This window comes from Amblyomma mixtum, chromosome 7, assembly GCF_055824585.1.
Source record: "Amblyomma mixtum isolate Tamu chromosome 7, ASM5582458v1, whole genome shotgun sequence".
Taxonomy (NCBI): Eukaryota; Metazoa; Arthropoda; class Arachnida; order Ixodida; family Ixodidae; genus Amblyomma; species Amblyomma mixtum.
The window spans coordinates 148,315,143-148,323,285 of record NC_143018.1 but is presented as its reverse complement, the minus strand read 5'-3'; the positions used below and the strand labels follow the sequence as shown (position 1 = coordinate 148,323,285).

The following is an 8,143-nucleotide window of genomic DNA, read 5'->3' as shown; positions in this document are numbered from 1 at the left end:
TGCGCATTGTTTTTCTTCGTCTCTTTCCTTTACTTATGTAACGTTCTTGTTTTTTCGGGCTTTTTCCGGCATGTACTTTCGCTTATCACCGGTGTCTCATACAGTTCAATTAGAATTGTTTTGTTTATGTTCCTTGTACAGGCCGATCTGACTTTGTAAACAAAGCATTTCTGTATTTTGATTTGTGCTGTTCCTATGCCACTCTGCCATTATTTTATTTTATTTATTTATTTCTTCTCCTGTCCTTTTGTTTCTTGAATATTTTGTACTCTGGGGAGCTGGGAACTAGTCAAGCTGAATTTTCAGCTTTTTTTCCCACACTCCCTCTCTTCATGAGTGAAATAAAAAATTTATTATTATTGCTATGCCGGTGACGGTGACAGAAGTGTATAGGTGTCCCTGGTGTCGGATCAAGGAGCGCAGACCTAGCACGCAGCATTGAGAGTGAGCCGCGTTAGATGTGCTTGAGGGCTTCTGATGAAGAACCTGTTGCTATCGGGAACCTGTGCGGCAGAATGCAGGATGGCTTAGCTGTAGGGCAGGTTGCCGAACGTAGAAAAATAACCTCATATTGTAAGAGTGCGCGGTTTAAGAACAGTGCTATGCCGTTGGTAGTGAAAGAAGTGTATAGGTGGCCCTGGTGGCGGATCGTAAGCGCAGACGCAAGCACGCAGTATTGAGTGTGCGCCGCGTTAGATGTGGTTGACGGCTTCTGACGAAGAACCTGTTGCTATCGGGAACTTGTGCGGCGGAATACAGCATGACTTAGCTGTAGGACAGGTTACAGAATGTTGAAAAATTAGCGCATATTGCAAGAGTGCGTGGTTTACGAACAGTGCTATGCCGGTGGTGGTGAGAGAAGTGTATATGTGTCCCTGGTGTCGGATCGTAGAGCGCAGACGCATGCACGCTGTATTGAGAATGAGCCGCTTTAGAAGTACTTGACGGCTTCTGACGAAGGACCTCTTGCTACCAAGAAACTGTGCGGTAAATGCGGGATTAATCAGCTCTAGAACAGGTAGCACAATGTAGAAAATTTAGCGCATATTGCAAGAGTGCGCGGTTTACGAACAGTGCTATGCCGGTAGTGGTGAGAGAAGTGTATAGTATTGAGTGTGCTATGTGTTAGATATGCTTGACGGCTTCTCACGAAGAACCTGTTGCTATCGGGAACCTGTGCGGCATAATGCAGGATGAGTTAGTTGTAGGGCAGGTTGCAGAACGTAGACACATAACCTCATATTGCCAGAGTGCGCTGTTTACGAACAGTGCTATGCCGGTGGTGGTGAGAGAAGTGTATAGTTGGCTCTGGTGGCGGAACGTAGAGCGTAGACACATGCACGAAGTATTGAGGGTGCGCCGCGTTAGATATGCTTGGCGGCTTAACCTGTTGCCACCGGGAACCTGTAGTGTAGAATTTAGGATTATTCTGCTGTAGAACAGGTTGCAGATTGTAGAAACATTAGCGCATATTGCAAAAGAGCGCGGGTTACAAACAGTGCTATGCCGGTAGTCGTTAGAGAAGTGTATAGGTGGCCCTGGTGTCGGAACCTAGAGCGCAGACGCAAGCGCGCAGTATTGACAGTGAGCTGCGTTAGATGTGCTTGACGCCTTCTGACGAACAACCTGTTGCTATCGGGAACCTGTGCGGCAGAATGCAGGATGACTTAGCTGTAGAGCAGGTTGCCGAACGTAGACAAATAACCTCTTATTGTAAGAGTGCGCGGTTTATGAACAGTGCTATGCTGTTGGTAGTGAATGAAGCGTATAGGTGGCCGTGGTGGCGGATCGTAAGCGCAGACGCATGCACGCAGTATTCAGTTTGCGCCGCGTTATATGTGCTTGACGGCTTCTGACGAAGAACCTGTTTCTATCGGGAACTTGTGCGGCGGAACACAGCATGACTTAGCTGTAGGACAGGTTACAGAATGTAGAAAAATTAGCGCATATTGCAAGAGTGCGCGGTTTACGAACAGTGCTATGCCGGTGGTGGTGAGAGAAGTATATAGGTGTCCCTGGTGTCGGATCGTAGAGCGCAGACGCATGCACGCTGTATTGAGAATGAGCCGCTTTAGAAGTACTTGACGGCTTCTGACGAAAGACCTCGTGCTACCAGGAATTTGTGCGGTAAATGCGGGATTAATCCGCTTCAGAAAAGGTAGCAGAATGTAGAAAAATTTGCTTATACAGCAAGAGTGCGTGGTTTACGAACTGTGCTATGCCGATGGTGGTGAGAAAAGTGTATAGTTGGCCCTCGTGGCGGATCGTAGAGCGCAGACGCATACATGCAGTTTTGAGAATGAGCCCCTTTAGAAGTACTTGACGGCTTCTGACGAAGGACCTGTTGCTACCAGGAATTTGTGCGGTAAAATGCGGGATTAATCAGCTGTAGAAAAGGTAGCAAAATGTAGAAGAATTAGCGCATATTGCAAGAGTGCCCGGTTTACGAACAGTGCCATGCCGGTGGTGGTGGGAGAAGTGTATAGGTGACTCTGGTGCGGATCATAGAGCGCAGACGCATGCACGCAGTATTCAGAGTGAGCCGCTTTAGAAGTACTTGACGGCTTCTGACGAAGAACCTGTTGCTACTTGTGCGGTAGAAGGCAGGATTAATCCGTTGTTGAACAGGTAGCAGAATGTAAAAAATAAGCGCATATTGCAAGAGATCGCCATTTACGAACAGTGCTATGCCGGTGGTAGTGAGAGAAGTGTATAGGTGGCTCTGGTGGCGGAACGTAGAGCGCAAACGCATGCACGCAGTATTGAGTGTGCGCAGCGTTAGATATGCTTGACGGCTTCTAACGAAGAACCTGTTGCTCTCAGGAACCTGTGCGGCAGAATGCAGGATGGCTTAGCTGTAGGGCAGGTTGCCGAACGTAGAAAAATAACCTCATATTGTAAGAGTGCGCGGTTTAAGAACAGTGCTATGCCGTTGGTAGTAAAAGAAGTGTATAGGTGGCCCTGGTGGCGGATCGTAAGCGCAGACGCATGCACGCAGTATTAGAGAGTTTTAGAATAGGGGGCCCCAATGCTTGGGGGCCCCAAGGAAATAGCGGGCCCCAGCGCTACGTACGAGTGCGCCGGTGAGCTTTAGAATAGGGGTCTCCCCTACGCAGCGGAGCCAGACTTGCATGGATGGATGGATGGATGGATAGGAGCGCCCCCTTTGAAACGGGGTGGTGGCAATTGCCACCATGCTCAGCTTTTCTTTACTTAATATTTTTTTTGTTTACTGTGTTGGCAATTCTCATTAAGATTCTCCATCACCTTTGCCAACGGTTTCCTACTATTCTAACTTTATGCCACATCTCTGCTTTTCAGCCACCAATCCTCCAATCGCTTTTTGCTGACTTCCACTGCAGATTTATTTACATGACCATTGTTATCTTTAAACCCTAGGGCCTCAGAAAGAGTGACTGTGCCTGCATCGACATCCGGATGGATACCATCACATTTGATTATGAGGTGTTCAATTGTTTCCACAGATCTACCACACACTGCACATGTGTCATCTTCTTCGTTAAATTTCTTTTTGTAGCTGCGCGTTCTAACACACCCTGATCTAGCTTCAAAAAGTAGGCCACTGCCTCTTGAGTTATCATAGAAAAATTCTTTCCTGATCTGCCTTTTCCAGAATCGATATAGTTCTACACTATGTTTCTTTTCCATTGAATTCATCCAATTTTTAACTTCCGCGTTTTTAACCTGTCGTTTAATGCTCTTTCTTTCTCCGTCCTCATGACCGGCATACTTACTGGTTAGTTTTCTAGTTCTTTTCCGCCACTGTGAGTCAACGTTCTTTCTGTATAAATATTTAAATACCTTAGCTGCCCATCTGTTATCGTCCAATTTCCTCAAGCGTTCTTCATATAGTATTTTACTCTTAGCTTCCCGTGCCTCGAACGATGCCCAGCCCATATCCCCTTGTACTGCCTCGTTTGTGGTTTTGCCGTGGGCACCTAGTGCTAATCTTCCAACAGCTCTCTCATTTACGTCTAATCTCGACTGAACTTCTGCCCTTAAGCACAGAACCGCATTGCCGAAAGTAAGTCCCGGCACCATTATTCCTTTCCAAATACCTCTTAGTACTTCATATTTGTTGTACCCCCATAATGCCCTATGTTTCATTATCCCGGCGTCTCTTCGTCCTTTTGCCCTAAGAGCCTGTTCATGCTTTTCCGTGTATATCTGCCCTTCGTTTAGCCATATCCCGAGGTATTTGTATTCGGCCACTTTGGGTATTTCGTGGCCTTGTATTGTAAGCACCTGATCAGTTGTATCGTTAAAAATCATCACACCTGATTTAGTTGCGCTAAAACTGAATCCTAGAGCGTCTCCTTCGTCTCCACAGCAATTAACCAAAGTTTGTAAATCTTCCTGGCTATCTGCTAACAGTACAATATCGTCCGCATACATTAAACCCGGGAGTCGCTGCTCAACTACATTTCCGCCTAATCTGTGCGATAGATTATAACCCAGATTACTTTCTTCTAGCCTTCTTTCCATATTTATCACGTAAAGCATGAACAGCAGCGGTGATAGAGGGCAACCTTGCCTTAATCCTTTGTGCACCCCCACCGTTGTGGTACTTTTTTTTCCTTCCCATGTAATTTCAACTTTATTATCTCGGTAGATTTCCTGTAGAAAATCAATTACCTCATCACCAATACCTAAATCTTTCAATATGCTCCACAGGAGTTCCCTGTTCACGTTATCGTATGCACCGCTTATGTCTAGAAAGGCTATGAACAGAGGTCTATTTTCCGCCTTAGCTATTTCTATGCATTGGGTAAGCACGAACAGGCTATCATCTAACCGCCTACCCCTTCTGAACCCATTCTGAAGTTCTCCGAGTATCCTATTCCCTTCTACCCATGACTGCATTTTTAATTTCACCGCCTGCATTGCCAGCCTGTACATAACAGATGTTATCGTAATCGGACGGAAGGATTTTATGTTCATCTTATCTCCTTTCCCTTTATAAATCAAATTCATTTTACTCTGTCTCCAGCTGTGCGGAATTTGCTGATTTGTTATGACTGCCTCCAGTGCTTTTATCAGCGCGTCCTTGCTTCTTGGGCCAAGTTCATTAATCAGCTTAATTGGAATTTCGTCTATCCCTGCGGATGTGGTTTTAGGAATATTCGCTTCCGCCTTTTCCCAGTTATGACTAGTCAGTTCTAAGCTGTTCTCTGTTGCGTTTATCGATCGCAGCGCCACTACGGCAAACAAAAAAGATACTCTTGAAAGAGATTTTAAAATATGCGTTTGTTTCGTCATCAGAAACTGGTACTATCGCAGACACACGGTTTAAGAGTAAAAAACTGTAGCAAGTGTGTGTTTTTAAACAGCTCTTTTTTTGGTTTTAAAGTCGATGCAAAATCGGTCACTCTTAGCCAACTCAAGTCTAGCGTAGCTCGGCGGTATCTCATGCCTGGGTCTTTTCGTTCTGCGAGCCGTCGGTTGTGGTTTGGGCTAGTTCTCCAACGACATCATGCCGAAATTACACCGAAGCCGCGCCAGTGTGCTCTGTGACCAACTTTTGTATTTGGATTTAAGCTGGGCGGAGCTCGAAGACCTTTTTCTTTGACATCGGCTGCGGTCCGCCCGAGCGCCGCGACGATACAAATCGAGCGCCGGGCTGCTGAATACAGATGCTGTGGAAGGAGAAGAGTTCCGACGAATGTTCCGCTTTCAAAAGGGACATGCCGATATTTTGAAATGTGCACTAGGAATTCCAGACTTCCTTGACAGCAGCCAAGGTGTGCGCGTCACGGGGAAAGAAGCCCTGCTGATGGGACTGCGGCGCCTTGCCTACCCGAACCGATGGTGGGATTTGGAGCCCATCTTCGGCCGACACTGCTCTGCCATGTCCAGCATTGTTTCATAACTATTCTCTCACATCGAGGAGAACTTCGGCCGCCTCCTTGACGACATGACTTCACATGAATGGCTGAACGTTGATGCCCTCGAGGATTACGCAAACGTGAGTTCGGCGGAACATTTCACTGGAGTTTTTATGACATCGGGAGTTAACTGTCATGTCAACCAGTTTGTCATTGAAAACTGGTCGAGGTAGCAGCGAATCGAGAGTAAACGAGATTGTTTGTTTTGTTGCCTGCGAAATCAAGGTAGTGCAACTTGTTGCCATTATGCAATTGTAGTTATTCTCCTGACAGCGCTAACCTCCTTGTCCGTGGTTCAGTGACATTGCAGCTAATTTTTTTATATTACGTACCAACCTTTTAAACTGTTATATTTTGTTGTATCGTCACACAGCGTGTTCCTTTTCATGCAGGCTGTACACAACAAGGGTGCCCCGCTCACAACCTGCTGGGGTTTTGTGGATGGGACTGCAAGACCAATTTGTCGACCGTCCATGAATCAGCGCATCTACTTTTCGGGCCACAAGCGAGTGCATGCCGTGAAGTACCAGGCAGTCATGTGCGCAAATGGCATCATCTGCGAGCTTGATGGTCCCTTCCCTGGGCACAGGCATGATGCTGGTGGGTTCGAGCTGCATCCACTTCATTCTGTACTCGAATAAGCGCTAATATATTGTCCTGCTCTCACATTTCGTAATGAGTGATAGCACAGCTGATAGGTATAAAATCTCCCTATACTGTGGAAATCACATTAATTTCATTTTTAATATACATGCATGCCAAGTACTCGGAAGAGGGCTGAGTTGGTCTGGGTGGTTCATCTCAATACAATGGAACAGTACTAGCAGATGGGAAGGGTTTTCTGCCTCCGTTCTTCTGTTATTCGTGTCAACCTTTTGGCTACAGCCATGTGCCGGGCTCGTCTTATGTTCAGAGTCGACAGCTCACCTGTCTCTCTTCTCTCCTGTCCAATCTGTCAGTGCTGGTCTATTATGCCAAGTATGTATGTCTTCATACTATTATTATGTACAGTACAGGCCTCCACTGCAATCACTGGCAGACAGCATTCAAGCTATGTACACATATGTGCATGAAGGGTAATAAGTTTGCAATAAAAAAGAAATGGACATGTCGGCACTGCACGGTGGTAGTCGCAAAAAGTTTCACTGATAGCTAAAAACATGCTTTAAACTGATATAATCGCCTTGAAAGTCACACAAACCTAAATCACATGACCTAATAATGACCATATGCATCATGTCTTTTACAGGGATGCTGCGAGAAAGTGGACTCTATGAAAAACTGGAGAGGCTGGTGCAGGGTCGCGACTACACCATATTGTCACGTTGTAGTGACGGCAGTCCAGCGGTCAGGAAGACACCAGAAATACTTGCAAACGAAGCTCTTTATTTGGGCTGACTTGCGCCCTCAAAAGAACTGAATCACTCGGCGGCGGCGTAAGCAACAGGCGCGCTCGGCGGTCGTCGAACTAGGAATGTCCGCCGCTCGCGGCATCGCTCAATTTAAAGCCGGCAAGGAAACTTCCAGATAACAGGTCAAGATCATCTACGGTAATCTGGAAAAACCTAGATGCAGCCTTTCATGGCTGCGAACAATCGAGATTAGTCTGGTCGCTTCTCGCGTCACGAACAAAAATGATAACAGCCCTTTCCTGCAGCCTTGAGCGTGAACGAACAAACACTACAATGATACGTGGCAATATACGGGGACCCAGCGTATCCTCTGCGGCCTTTGCTCATGCGTCCATACGCTGGTTCATCTTTAACTCGGCAACAGCAGCGGTTTAATGCCGGAATGAGCACGGTTCGACAAGCTGTCGAGTGGGGTTTTGGGAAAACTGTGAGTCTGTGGGCATTTCTAGACTTCAAAAAAAAATCAAAAAATTCTGCTCCAGAACGTGCCGCAGATGTACCGAGTGGCAACCATCCTTTCAAACTGCCACACGTGCATCTATGGCAGCCAAGTAGGAATGTTTTTTGGGTTGCGCCCCCCTTCGTTGAGCGAGTACCTTCAATGATATCTATTTAGTTGTGAACTGAAAGAATGGTGCAGAAAGGTGCAGAGAGAGACTTTGTGCCTTCCAGAATAAAGGTGCAAAAATTGAGCTCACTGTCTGGTTTTTTTTTTGCTTCCTCACGTCGGAAATTGACACAGCAGCGTGCAGTTTTATTTATTTTGCTGCTGCATGAGGGTTTTTATTAGTTCTAGGGATGCATTTTGTTGTTGGACAAAAATGC

The 8,143-nt window shown here is 46.3% G+C and overlaps 1 pseudogene; it reads left to right on the top strand.

Moving 5' to 3' along the window:
- Nucleotides 1–5,494: 5,494 nt before the first annotated feature.
- On the top strand, nucleotides 5,495–7,923 carry LOC149337818 (uncharacterized; annotated as a pseudogene).
- The last annotated feature ends 220 nt before the right edge of the window (nucleotides 7,924–8,143 follow it).